The sequence below is a fragment of the Mus pahari genome, chromosome 1 (assembly GCF_900095145.1).
Source record: "Mus pahari chromosome 1, PAHARI_EIJ_v1.1, whole genome shotgun sequence".
In the NCBI taxonomy this organism is placed as follows: Eukaryota; Metazoa; Chordata; class Mammalia; order Rodentia; family Muridae; genus Mus; species Mus pahari.
The window spans coordinates 44,296,746-44,311,018 of record NC_034590.1 but is presented as its reverse complement, the minus strand read 5'-3'; positions in this window follow the sequence as shown (position 1 = coordinate 44,311,018).

Below are 14,273 nucleotides of genomic sequence, written 5' to 3'. Positions count from 1 at the left end.
CCATCAAATATGATTTGGTGGAACTTCGGAACTCTGTCTTTGAAAACATTCGGGTTTGCAAGCCCGCTTTCTTTTGTCTTCAAAGAGGCAGTGGTCCACACGTTGCCTCATTACTTCCTCTTTCAAGGATGTTTTATGTGTGACAAACTCATCTTGCCTGGTCCTACTGGAATGTAGTCCACAGTGGTCTTCCTTTACAGCCTCTGCATGTTGGTGGCACTGTTTGATCATTTGAACAAGAAGCTGAACAAAAAGCACAAGTGTCCTCCAGGGTGTCTGTAGAGAAGGAGGACCAGGACTCTCTACCCTATGAGATTCACATGGCCTCTGGGAAGTTCAGCACAGACTCTCCAGTAAGTTATCTACCCTAAACCCAGAGAACAACAGTAGGTAGTTAAAAACAAAAAAACAAGACACAAACAACAATAACAACAAAAACCATGGTATTCCCAGGTATAATTTAATGAAGCTAGAGACTCCTTGATTCAAACCTGCCACTAAGTGGTGAGAGAGACAAGAGGAAGAAGCAGACAAGCTAGCTAATGGTCCCCAAATAAGTTCTCCAGATGGAGCACATTTTTTGGTCTACCCCAGGCTGTCATCAACATTTCAACATTTAACGTTTCATTTCCTGCTTTCTTCTTGCCTGTCACAGAAATTGGACTAAAATTCCCTCTTCACCAAAAGTTTCACATACAGTTTTGTGCTATGTTTTTTTTTTTCTTCACTGTGCTCTGAATTGTGGCATATCAAGTAGATCTCTTTGGCAGGGCACAAGCTAATTTGACAGAAGGTAAGTGACTTGTGACTTGTCACATACTGTCAATCAATAGCTTGCATCTCCTATCAAAAAGTGGCCTTGGCTGTTTTTTATCTTATGTTCTATCTCATTCCTATAATTCCCCAGGCAAGAAGAGAGAACATGCCTGGAAATACAAACAATTTCTAAAGATGAGGCTCACTTCAAAAAGAAAAATTTAAACTTGTACCCCAGTGTCACCCAGGATATTGTTCTTCATTCCCACACACTTGAGTGTTCCCTTCCATACAGCAAATGCAGGAAATACTGCTTTCTAGCAATGGCTTCATGTACTTCACCGATCTTAGGCCTCTCAAGGATATCGTGCACCACGTTTCCAGCAATGTAGGATGTCACTGTAGGGAGAATGGCAAGGAAATGATCATCATGAGTATTATGAGAGTCTAATTATGCTGGAATAGAAATGAAAAAGGGAAAGATGGATGAGGGAAAAAGCTTAAGCTTTGCATCTTTGCACCTTTGGTGTCACAGTGTGGTGCTGGACATAGCACAGAGTCGGGGAGGCAAAGGAATATTAATTAGCTGCTTTTCTCATTGCTATTACAAAGTACTTGACAACAGTGATTCTAAGAAGAAACAGCCTATGCTGGCTCACAGTTTGAGCCCACAGCCTATCATGGTGAGAGAAACTTATCTACGAGGGTCACTCCATTTGTGGTGTTGGGAGTATAGAGTGGCTGATTTCAGTATATTCAGTCAAGAAGCAGAAAAGAACAAATGCTGATGCTCAGCTCATTTTCTCTTATTTTCCCTTTATTCAGTTTCCTACCCCAGATTGAAGGAATGTATTCCCCACATCTAAAGTGGGTCTTGTCTCCTCAGGTAAGCCTTTCTGAAAATACCTTCACTCACAAATATAAACAATTGCTCAAAAATCCAATAGTTACATTGTTGTATAGAAATTTCCTTCCAATTAAAATGTTCCCACAATAAGAGATTAAAGGAGGTTCATACACTTGTGAAATAAACAACTTACAAGTCTCAGGAAGTCCCTGAAACTAGAAGATTTAAAAGACCCTTACCTTAAGGTTGTGGAGGTAGAAACTACCTCTTTGGGAAGGAAACTGACAGTCTGAGCTAACTTTTAGATATTCTCTTATGGGTCTGAGTACCAGAGGTCTTCTATGGAGATCTCTGGCCAGACCTGGTGCAAGGGTTCCAGTGAAGGGAAGCAAGTGTGGGCAGGGAAGTGCAAAGTCTCTGCTGTGTCTTCCAGGTCATTAGGTAACTCCGAGTGGCTCTACACTGAGTCGGGTCTCGCTGGGCCGACAAGCAACCCACTATCCAGTGAGGAGTGAGGTGGAAGCTCAGGCAGTGCTTCAGGAGAACAGGTCTCTCCTGAAAGTATTACAGATCTTGGAACAAAAGACTCAAGTGACAGAGTAGTTCTCCCATACCTTTAATTCCCTGGATATGGTTTATATATAGTTTTGGGGGTGATTCAGGGTTTGATGGCAGATATCTCTCATTGGCTTGGACTGAAAGGTTGGGGAAAAACATATTTGCATGTGGGAAGACTTGGTGCTGCTCCTATATGACTGATAGCCACCTAACTCTCCTGCAGGGGCTGTGGTGGCAGTAACCTCGACAGGAGCCAGAGGTCCAGGAGACATGATCGAACACCTTCTGTCCCATGTAGGTGGAAATCACCCCCCATTGGGTGCCCGGGGTTCCAGACCTTTGCTCGACTGGAGACCAGACTGTCTGTGAACAGTCTACAGCCCTACAAATTCCCCTTTTTCTTTTTGTAAGGGAGAGATGTCACCAGAATAAACAGTCTCCTATGTTGGGAACAGTTTGATACTGAACCAAGACCTGATTGGTAGTGATTTTTGCAATGCTTCTCATCTGCTGCTTTAGAAACTGAATGAGACAGGGTGCCAAGAGAAGCAAGGCTCCAATGGCTAGTATGGGGGCAAGGAGGGGAAGAACCCAGGCTACCAAGGGGTTAGAGTACCAAGGGGTAAGGGGGTTGAGAGTATAGCATGTCTCGAGGTTCCCCCGGAGTTCTTTGAGCATTTGTATATCTTGTTCTACCAGCCCAGATTCATTGACATAAAAGCAACATTTCTCCCCCAGCCAAACGCATGTCCCTCCCCGTTCAGCAGTCAGTAAGTCCAGGGCTCTCCAGTTATGGAGAGCAACTCCTGCTAAGGAGGATATCTGGCATTGAAGGGACTCAAGGCTGTCTGCAGTGGAAGCCATTGCCTGGTCAAGCTTGTCTTAGAAGTCACTGACCAGGTGTTGTGTTTGGATGAGGGCTGCTCCAGCGGTTCCTGTTGCACCCAGTGAGACACAAGGCCTAGTCCAATGAGCAGAGGGATGAAGATCTCTCTCTTCTTTCAGCTTTCTCCCATTTGAAAGGCAAGTTCTTCAGGTTCATAGAGATAAACCTGGGGGACAATTATCACGGGGGTGCAGGAGCCTTGAAAAGGGGGTTAATATAGGCACCTCTAGTGCCTTTGCACCAGAGGAGGGCAGGAGGGTTAACACATACTGATTTGGTGATGGTGATGTCACAGACACATATAAGATGGGGTTTTGAGGAGGGTCCTACAAGGCAAAGGGTGGGGATAGGTCAAAGAGAGGAACGTCTTGTGCTTTCCTCATGGGTAGGGTTCCATGGAGATCATGAAGGAAAATGTTAATGGAAAGAGCTGCTAATAATGGTTGGAAGAGAGAAGCACAGAAAAAGCATTGGGAAGAGTAGGGGTGGGTTGTTAAGGGAAGGAGGTCAGCTGAATATTGGATGTACTGTAGCCAGAGAGGGTAGCTCGCAGCTCCTTCTGAGACTGATATTCCTGTTGGATAATATTAGCATGGGTAAAGGCTGATTTTAATATTGTGCTTTCCTTGTCAGCATACATATTCCAAAATCATACCAAAAAATGTAATAAAGCATGTGCATATTACTCACTTATTTTTCTATCACCCTAATAGTCAAAGTATCAAAGATCCTGAGCTAAGAGCACAGATGACTGAAAGTGGGTATTCCATCCTTTTTTTACTGTTTTGCCAAATCAACATGAGACTGTAATACATAGCCCAAGGTGCTTGCTCCCAACTCTCCCACTGCTTCTGAAGTCAGACCAGTATGCAGAGAGGAAAAAGAAGGAAGACAGAGCCTAGAAATTGTCACTTCCCATCTGTAGCTATACAGTTGGTCTGCATGCTCTGGTAGACCACAGTAAGCTTCCAAAGATGTTGGTGAAATGTTTCAGGACGTGGATCTTCCTTCACTAAATATTCTATTATTTAGGGAAAATAGATGTATTAATCTAGGTGGCAATCAGTAGACTGTCTACTGTGATCTACACTTGAACTTCAATTGGGTAAGTCTATCTTATTGATTTATTGAGAAGTATTTCTATGCATCAGAATCCTCTGTTGAAGATATAATTGAATTATAAGGTTTTATTGTGATTTTTATAAAGTGGCATAGGAATTTTGGACTTAGATAATATGTAGCTTGCTCTTTTAAAGATTTTTAATGAAGAAAGTCTATGTTATAATAAGCTGAAGTAGATGCGTGTTCAGTGTAACTATTCCGAGGGAAGGTTTTAGAATTAATAGCTGCTATAGCAAGTGCTAGACATTTTAGATAATAGATATGTTAGAGTTCAAGAGGTATTGCATCTCCTTTCTATGCCTGTCTCTGACTCTGTCTCTGTCTCTGTCTCTCTCTCTCTCTCTCTCTCTCTCTCTCTGTGTGTGTGTGTGTGTGTGTGTGTGTGTGTGTGTGTGTGTGTGCGTGCGGTCATGGGAATGTATATGTGTGGAGACCAGAAGTCAACTTCCTATATATTTCACCTTTTTGGGAGATATAAGATCTCTCCGTGGTCAAGGATCAATGAATAGGCTAAGCAAGTTTCAGATATCCACCTGTCGTTGCCTCTTCAGTGCTGAGATTAGCCTCACACCTGGCTTTGGGAGGAATGAATTCTGGGGATCAAACTCAAGTCTTCCTGAATATATAGGAAGCATTTTAATTGTCTAGCCAACGTCAGATATCTGGATTCTGATCAAATAATGGACTCTGTCACCAACTTTAGACAACATGTAAAGTATTATTTGTTATTGTATTCCAATAAAACTTTATAAACAAAAGCACGAGGCATGGTTTCCTTTATGGACTGTAGTTTGTCGAGTCCTAGTATATTAACTTAAAAGAATAGTAGTGTTTTAAAGCCAAAACTTTTGTACCTATTGTTAGAATCATATTACTGAAAGATTGAATTACTATTTGGATATATGAATTTATTTATGACCTTGCCAAATGACTCGTTTGAGTAAAAGGAGGTCTGAAACACAATGATCACTGTAACTTAGCCACTGTAGCAGTCTAAATTCAAATGGCTGTAGAAGCGCATATATTTTGAGTCTTTGATCCCCATCTGATGAACCTTTTAGGAAGGATTAAGAGGTGTGATGTCGGTAGACATTTGCTATGGAGATTGGGCTTTGAGGGTTCAAATGTCCATGTCAGGACTAGTGTGTCTCCCTCCCTGCAACTGATGGGTCAGAAGTGAGCTCTCTGCACTTCTCCAGCATCATGTCTGCCAGACACCATGCTCCCTGCTGTGATCTTCATGAACTAACCTTCTGAAACTGTAATTTAGCACCAATTAAATGCTTCCTTTTATAAGTTGCCTTAGTTATTCCCTTAGTTATGGTGTCTCTTTATAGCAATAGAACAGTAACTAAGATAGTCATGGACTACAAATTAATACAGTGTGATAATTCTTGGTATCCAAGCATGACATTTGAACATTTAAAATAGATCACTTCACATAATCATATAGCATACAGATACAAAGGTAATGTTTCAAATATGACCAGACTGTGAAAGTTCTGTTACTAATTTATTTAAGTAATGAAATGGAGAACAGAAAGCATTAATTATCAGTCAAGTCTCTGCCAATTCTAGACTTCTTGGATTTATTGTAAAAAAATTTCCTGTAGAGAAGATCTTTGTAAAAGATGTATTATTCTTATCTATGAACATAATAGGTCTGGAATAAAGTTAAACATGTTTCTGGCTTACATTGTAGTGGAAGAGAGAAGAAAGGAAGTGAGGGATGGAGGGGGGGTAGAAAATCAAATAGAAATGTCTTGGACTTGCCACACAGAGAATTAAAATCAGATGAGTGATGTCGGAACGCCTGATTTGAAGAAGATACACTTAAAGCTACCCATGTAAATTACAGGCACAGTTCATGTTTGTATGTGGAGTGATCATCTGGAGGATAATCACTACATCCGAAGTTCCAGCTTACAAAATTGCTGGCATGTTCAAGACAGAAAATGGTTCCCAGTAAATGTGACATCATTCATAGGCCTATGCTGGTAGCCATTCCACACATATAACAATGATCATGATAGAGTACTGCAAGAGATAGATCAGCTCACTCAAAAGTTGGCTATTTGGAAGGAAACAACATGCATAGAGAGTCGAGAGCTCAGAGTTTTCAAAAGATGGACAAGCTACTTGGGTTTAGCTGCAGTTGTTAGGCACCGTTCAGACCTGATCATGAAAATTTCAGCTAGAAACCCTTGAGTCTGAGCTGTGTTCTGTGTCAGAGAGCCAGGAGGGGATGGATTTTTGCTGAGCAGAATGACACACCTTATCACAGACTGGGTAATTGCTTTCCTAGATTGTGTTATAGTTTCTTCTGAAATTTGGTCCTGAAATGGTAATGTGTGTCATCTCCAGGACTACCCACAGACACCTTCCATGTGTCGTCCTTTTGTTCTTCATTCACCTCCATACTTGTTATATCTGCTTGTTACTCACTGCTGGGGCAAAGTACCCAACAAGGGCAGCTTAAGGGATTATCCCTTAGTCTTATTTTGAATACAACACAAACTAGAACAGAGCTAGGACAGCCAGGGCTACATAGAAACACATGGCACATTAAATTTACTAATGTGTGTGTGTGTATTCCTACATATCGCTACATATAGTTTTATGTACATACATATACACATATATGGCCTCTTCTTTCATTAATTGTTATATGTTGTTATATACATATATATTACATGCATGTATTATAAGTATATATTATATATTCATATTATATGTATATTATATGTTTATATTATGCATATGTATATTATATATACATAATACATATACATGTAACAACAGTTAATGAAAAAAGAGGACAAAGTTTAAAAAAGAGCAAGAAGAGGTATGTGGGCAGGTTTGAAGAGAGGAACAGGAATGGAGGAAATGATGTAATTATATTATAATCTCAGAATACAAAAAGCTTAGAAAAGAGTAGGAGTAACTAATCAAGTTGAATCTAGGGGAGATCAGTTGTTCTGCAAATGAGAGGTGAAATTTAAAGCACGTAGAGAACTGACAAGCTGTCATTTTACAGCTTCAGTATCTAGCGAGTTGAGATGGTTTTGTGCCAGCACACATGTCATTTCTAAGGTAATAGAACAATTTTGTTGACACATTAACTTCATCTGTATGGCACATATTGTCTTTAATGTTACTGGACTAAATGTCATTCAAGAAAATAAGCCACCTTACATTTCTAGCTTGCACATAAAAATTATTGTGAACATTAGTGATGATAATCTTGTATTTCTCTTAAAAACAGTGTTTCCAGACTTGTTTTAAATTCAGTATGGTTACTCCCGTGCTTTGGGTACTCACTGGGGGAAAAGAGAAGCAAATGCTTAATAAAGAAAAGTTTTTTACTTAATCGTCCGGCTCCCTCGGTCTTGTGGTTTCTCAGTTCTCCCTTGGACAGTTAGTGAGACTTGACATTTTAAGAGGTGTTTTCAAAACAAAGACCCAGAAGGCTTAATGCACCATGTTCACTTGTAGGATGCCAGTGTGCTCAGACACCAGGTACAGGATGCCCCCTCCAGGACTCAGAAGAGGAAGTGAAAAGCAATCAATGTTCAGACTAGACTTCAAGAACAACAGGAGGTGGCAGGAGCGCGAGGTGACACCATGGGATGTTGTGACATTCAGAGGGTATCAGTCTTACCTCTTTGCCAAGGGCATAGAGGAAACTTCTGTTCTACAGCCTTCGATCTTCCCTAGTTAGGAACCGAGTCTTTCTAATCCGACCCAACCAACCTGGAGAGCACAGCTAAAGGTGACAGAGCACATTGTGTGAAGTCGCATGAGGAAGAAGCAGGGTGTCTCTGCCATGACTTGGAGTAGCGGTATCCTGCCATGGCTTGAAGTAGGAGTGTCTTGCCTCTAGTGGTAGAAGCAGAAGAGAGATTTTATTCGTGTAGCATGGGTTCTAATACTGTCTCTAGCACAAGGGTGCCAGGGCCATCACTTCTATGTTTATTTTTCAGGATTTACTTAATTTAATTTTACATGTTTAGGTGTTTACTGCATACATATCTGTGTGCCAAATACCTGCTGTATCAGATCCTCTGGAATTGGAGTTAATGACAGTTGTCAGCTGTCATATGAATTCTGGGACTTGAACCTGAGTCCTGTGGAAGAACAGCTAGTACTCTTAATGGCTGAGCCACCTCTGCAGCCCTAAGAACCATCACTAACTGTGTGAGGGTTAAACAATGTTGTCATTTCCTGATACTCGACAGTTTCCTGGAGAATTTGCCTCACACCTTTAAGATTTCAACACTGTTTCTAGTGTTCTCATTTTTGCCATTTTTAGTGATCCCTTGTAAATTACATCCAGGCAGCAAAATAAATGAGGGTAGAGACTCCAAGGAAGCCTGTGGCTGCTGGGTGGTTTTTGTTGTTGTTTTTTTTTTCTCTTTGTTTTTGTTTCTGATTGTTTAGATTTGAAGGAAACAAATGGGCAAATAATCCTTTGAAATTTAAGTCAACCCTGGGATCTGTCTCCAAAGAGCAGGTAAGCAGGTATGAGCACCTATTCCATGAGAGGAAAAACTGAGACCACAACAGACTCAGCCCAAGGGAGGATATACTCACAGTGTGTGCATCCTAGGTACCGACCAGCACATGCACAATCCAGTCATCTCCCGCAAACATGCTATGTACTGTCCTGATTTTTTTTTAAAAAAATACATCTTCCTATAAGGTGACTTTTCAGGGACTTTCACAGTGAGATTCTTGGGTGAAGAGTGTCGGTGCCCTCCTTGTGTGTGACAGAGACAGGATTCTCACCTCAGTAGCCTCATTTCTGGCTCCATTCTGACAGACATAAGTCCAGCTAACCTTGAGAGCCAGTGAATGCCTTTTATTCTTTACTATCTCTCAGTTAAAGGGTAGCCATTGCTTTAGGCTTGGGGCAGGGCACTAAATAAATGACTGGCAATTAACTCCTTGAATACATGTTGGGGGTTGGTCTGAAGCTATGCCTTCAAATGCTAAATACTGGTCCCCAAGATCTGGTTGCTCCCCCAACTAGAAAATCCTCACATACACCAAGTTATGCTATGTAAACTCTGCTCCCCAATTTAAAGTTGATTGGTTAATAAAGAGTTAGAGCCTGTCGTTGGGCAGTATGGAGAGAAAGGCAGGACTTGAGGACGGAGTGAGGGTCTAAGGGAGACCAGGAGGAAAAGAGGGAGAAGGAGAGAAGATGAAGCATGGGTGTGTGGTCAGGAGAAACGGCATGTGACAAGGGATATCTATGACTGGGATGTAAATCCGAATAGCTTCAAAACCTATTAGATCTAGACATAGAGATTACAAATAAAATACCAAATCGTGTGTCTTTTATACAGACTAGCTAAAGAATAAATAATATACACATGAAGAATGACTTTGTGTAGAAGCCTATCCTCTGTAGAAAAATCTGTGACAATAGTTACATCCTGTAACACCTTGACTTTGGATTTAAAGATGATAATTAACTTTTATGGAGCATGTGCTATGTGCTAGGAAGTGTTCTTGGCATTTTCTAAACATTAACATTTGTTCTCATTCCCAAGATTTCTCCATGTGGTAATTTTTTAACATATATTTCATAATCTGAGACTTCCCGAGGTTAGCTTTCAGCATAAGCAGTGGGAGAACTCAAGTGCAAGGCAGACTGACTTCACCTTAAATTACACATTACATGAATGGCTTTTGCTTGTGGAGTCAGCTAATTGTTGGAATTGTCCCTCCACTGCTTTCTCATTCCATGAATTGTGAATACATTGGCTCCATGTGAAATTATCAAGCCAGAATCAAGAATAGTTTAGAAACTGAAGGATATAACTCATTTTAGATCCCTGGGTTATAGTTCAGAACTGTTTCACAAGGAGAGGTGGAGGGAATAATTTATGGAGATGTTATCGGATCTAGTGTAGGAAGAACCTAGTCTTTGAGAGATCCACATAGCAGACCCATTTGCACATGGGCCTTTTTTTCTTGTTCACTTACCTAATAATGATTGTCCCAAGCATCCTCCATTCCAGAGAAAATTATAGCAGAAAGGCTGACATGTCCTGCTCCAAGCAGAATGATAATAAGCTCATGGCTAATGTTTATGAACACCATCTCAATAGCAGGTATGAAAGACTGTTTTCTATTGTATTTTCACTCACTATTGGCACAGTGCATACATTCATCAATACCTCAAAATGAATGACAAGTTCATGACTTGAATGAGTATGTCTGGTATCACATAGGCTAATGAAGAAAGTCAGAATTCAAACCAACATGAATGAGACTCCTAAAATCTCCTTTGTTTTTTGACAGCGCATTGATTCTGCCCTTGAGTTTTGACAAATTGATACAGGCTAGAAGATGTAGGTGTTGCTTTAATGGAGGCTTGGGGCTGCTTTTCTACAGAAACTTCAATGGTGGCACATGAAAGCAAGAACTAAAAGCAGGGAAGTACACATTGTGCATCTTTTCTGGAGAACCTGTAAGAGTGATGAGACCATGTTGCATCAAAAGTGATTGTACAGTAAATGTACCTGTCACCATCCCAGGTCTTTCAGAAAAGTAAGTTGGAAGAGTAACACTTGATTGCTGAAATTAAAAGAAAGACTCATCATGAGTATATGAGAAATTGACAATTCACACGATAATTTATCATTGTTAGCAGTTGCACTGTTAGGATATTTAACCCAGGGGTGGATGCTAAATCTATTGTTGAAGACACCATGTACTACAGAAATAGGGCCCAGAAGCCTCTGAGCAGGAATGGACCTGAATGATCCCTCAATGAAGATTAGCTTTTCATGGTACCAGAAGGTGCCATGCAAGTTCCCAAAGGAGCAAGATAAACATCAGACCTTCCCAACTATGATACCTATGAGCTGTATCACCATCCAACCTGGTACTGTAACCCTAAGGGTGCACTGGTCACACAGGTACCTTGTTGGTAATCAAAAGTTCTCTAACAGGACTTAAGACCTGCTCAATATCTCAGCCAACTATTGGACTGAGCACAAGGTCCCGATGGAAGAGTTGGAAAAGGAACTGAAGGAGCTGAGGGGGGTTGCATCTCCTTGGAGGAGCAATAGTGTTAACTGCCCAGAACCCCCCTCTCTGGAGCTCCCAGGGACTGGACCACCAACCAAAGGAAAAAAATACATGGAGGAGGGACTCATGGCTCTGGCCGCATGTGTGGTAGAGGATGGACTTGTTGGACATCAGTAGGAGGAGAGGCCCTTGGGCCTGAGGGTGTTCAATACTGCAGTGTAGGGAAATGTCAGGGAGGGAAGACAGGAGTGGGTGAGTTGGGGAGCACCCTCACAGAGGTAGGAGGAGGGGAATGGTATAGGGGGTTTCCAAAGGGGAGACCTGAAAAGGGGAAAATATTTGAAATGTAAATAAAGAAAATATTCAATAAAAAAGACCTGTTCAATAAAGTTTTTCATGTCTGATACTGGAGATCTAGCTAAGCTAATTAGTGCTAGTGAAATCATAATTATTGGAGGAGAATCTACAAACACTAACATACTAAAATAGTACAATCTCTAACAAAAATCTAAAAACATTTGCCATATACCTACAGATAAATGTAGTCTTCACTTTTTATCAAGGGAATTTCTCTTTGCAACAGACAAAGATTACTACAGAAAATCACAACCAATAATTATGCAATGTTTCAGAGCTCAGTCCCAAAGGGTATATCTGCAAAATAGTCTCTAATCTATGGCTCAGGCAGCACTGCTGAAAAAGGGCTGGAAAGACAACAAGAGCCCTGGGAGTAGGGACTTTACTGTGACATTGTGTCTCCTAGTAATATCAGAAACTATATCTACCAAGTCTCACGAACATGGCCACCCAAATGTCAGCTAAATAAGGAAGACACTAACAAATATGCTAAAGTCTGTGGGAAAAAGCCCATGAGGTCTCAAACATACACAAAGAAACTGAGTAAATCCAAAGTGAAGAGAACACAAATTGATTGTACAATACCAAATGCACAGCCCTAAAAATACACTTACAAGTAATATTATGTAGACTCAATTGATTATACAAACATATATATGTGTGTTACATACATGTATGCAGGAAATAGCAATTGATGAGAAAAGAGGCAGCTGTGAATTTGAAGGAGAGCAGGGAGGGGTATGTAGGAGGGTTTAGAAGAAGGAAACATAAGAGGAAATGTAATTAAAAAATAATCTGAAAAATTATGAATTATGTCATATACATAGATAGATAGATAGATAGATAGATAGATAGATAGATATTTCAAAAATTACTGTTGTAAATCATTAAATCCTGAAAATCTGGTAAAAATCTCTTGGAGAGAGGCTGGAGAGGGCTCAGTGGTTAGGAATCCTTGTGAGTCCTGCAGAGGAACAAAGTTCAATTCCTAGTAGTCATGTGTGTCAACTCACAACTACTTGTAACCAAAGCTGCAGGGGATCTGATGTCTTCATTTGACCTCTGTGGGCACCTTCAACCATGTGCAAATACCTACAGATGCACACACACACACACACACATACATATAATATAAAAATGAAAAGTAAATCTTTAAAATATATTTATATTGCCAGTAGGAAAACAACTGAATGAAACCACCACGTCAGGAATTGATCTTGTTTGTCTGACTCCAAAGTCAAACTTCATCTGGATTACACTAGGTTTCTGTGCTACTATAAGTATTCAATAGATAATGACAGAAATAAACTCAATAGCATAGTTTCATTACTAAGACTTCCTTTTAGGGAAGTAAATACCTAAGGAGGGTTTTTGGGTTTTTTTGTTTTTTGTTTTTTGTTTTTTTTGTATAATGGCCAATTTGACTTAAAAATATTTATTTAGGCTTACTATTTATCCTTTCTATGAATCATTCTACTGTACAAAGAGCTAGAAGATTGCTGAAATCCTTTGTATAACAGGTATATTACTTTCTCTTTCAACTGTGGCAGACAGTTGTGCTGAGTGCATCCCTCTAGGTTGGCCAATGCGATCTGTTAGGACTTGAAATTCCTTGTTCCAGGCTCTTCTGAAGTTCAATGTTTCCACATTGAAATCATTGTTATTCTGATAGGTTTTCCTCTATATGTGACTTGTGGTTTTTCACTTCCTTCCTTAATATAATCTTTCTTTTTTTCTGTATATTTACTATTTTACCTGTAATGTGTGTGGAGAGTTTCTTTTCTGGTCTCATTTGATAGTTAGTGTTCTGGGTGTGTCTTGTATTGGATGGGTGTGTTTTTCCTTTGTGAAAAATTTTCTCTACCATATTCCTGAAGATCTAGTGTATATCATTGATCTTGGATTCTTTTCCCTTATCTATTTTTTTAATTAATTTTTTAAATTTTGTGTTCATATTTTTGCTTATTTTATCTAGACCCTCTACTTCATCTCCCAGGCCTGATATTCAATCTTTTGCTTGATTTATTTACTTGCAAGGCCTCCCCTTAATTTTTCTAGTTTTCTTACTGAGTTTTTCAATCCCATTGTCTTGATTCTACTTCAGTGTGTCTCTTTATTAAATTTGGTTTCATATGCTATTGTCTTCATCATTGTCATCTTCATCAGCCTTACACTGTGTTGTGTTGAGCATCACTCAGGAATTTTTTTCTTTTGAAGTTCATCAAACTGTTTGTTCTTGTCCTCTTTAAACTCTTTGAAATCTTTGTTGAAGTTTATAATTGTTGTGTCTTGCTTGATAGTTCACTTGACTCGTAGAGAGTTCAGGAATGGCGCCAACCAGAGTAGGCTGTCTTCCTATGTCAATTTACAATGAAGACAACCCCCCCACAGACATGTCCCCAAATTAGTCTGATCTAGATTATCTTAATTTTTAATTAAAACTTTTTTCACAGGTGATTCTAGCTAATGTCAGATTGACAGTTAAATGGTGAAACAGAGATTCGGTATAAAAATTGTAAATCCAGACCATCAATATTTACACTGAAGGTAGGAATTGTAGAATGCACATGTTGCCAAATATCATTGTAGTTTCTGTCTTTAAACTTTTAAATTAGATTGACTCCACTTTCGATGTTTTTGTAACAAAGAACTGTAGTGTTGATTGGCTGCAAAATTCAGAAGACATCATTATATTTTAATCAA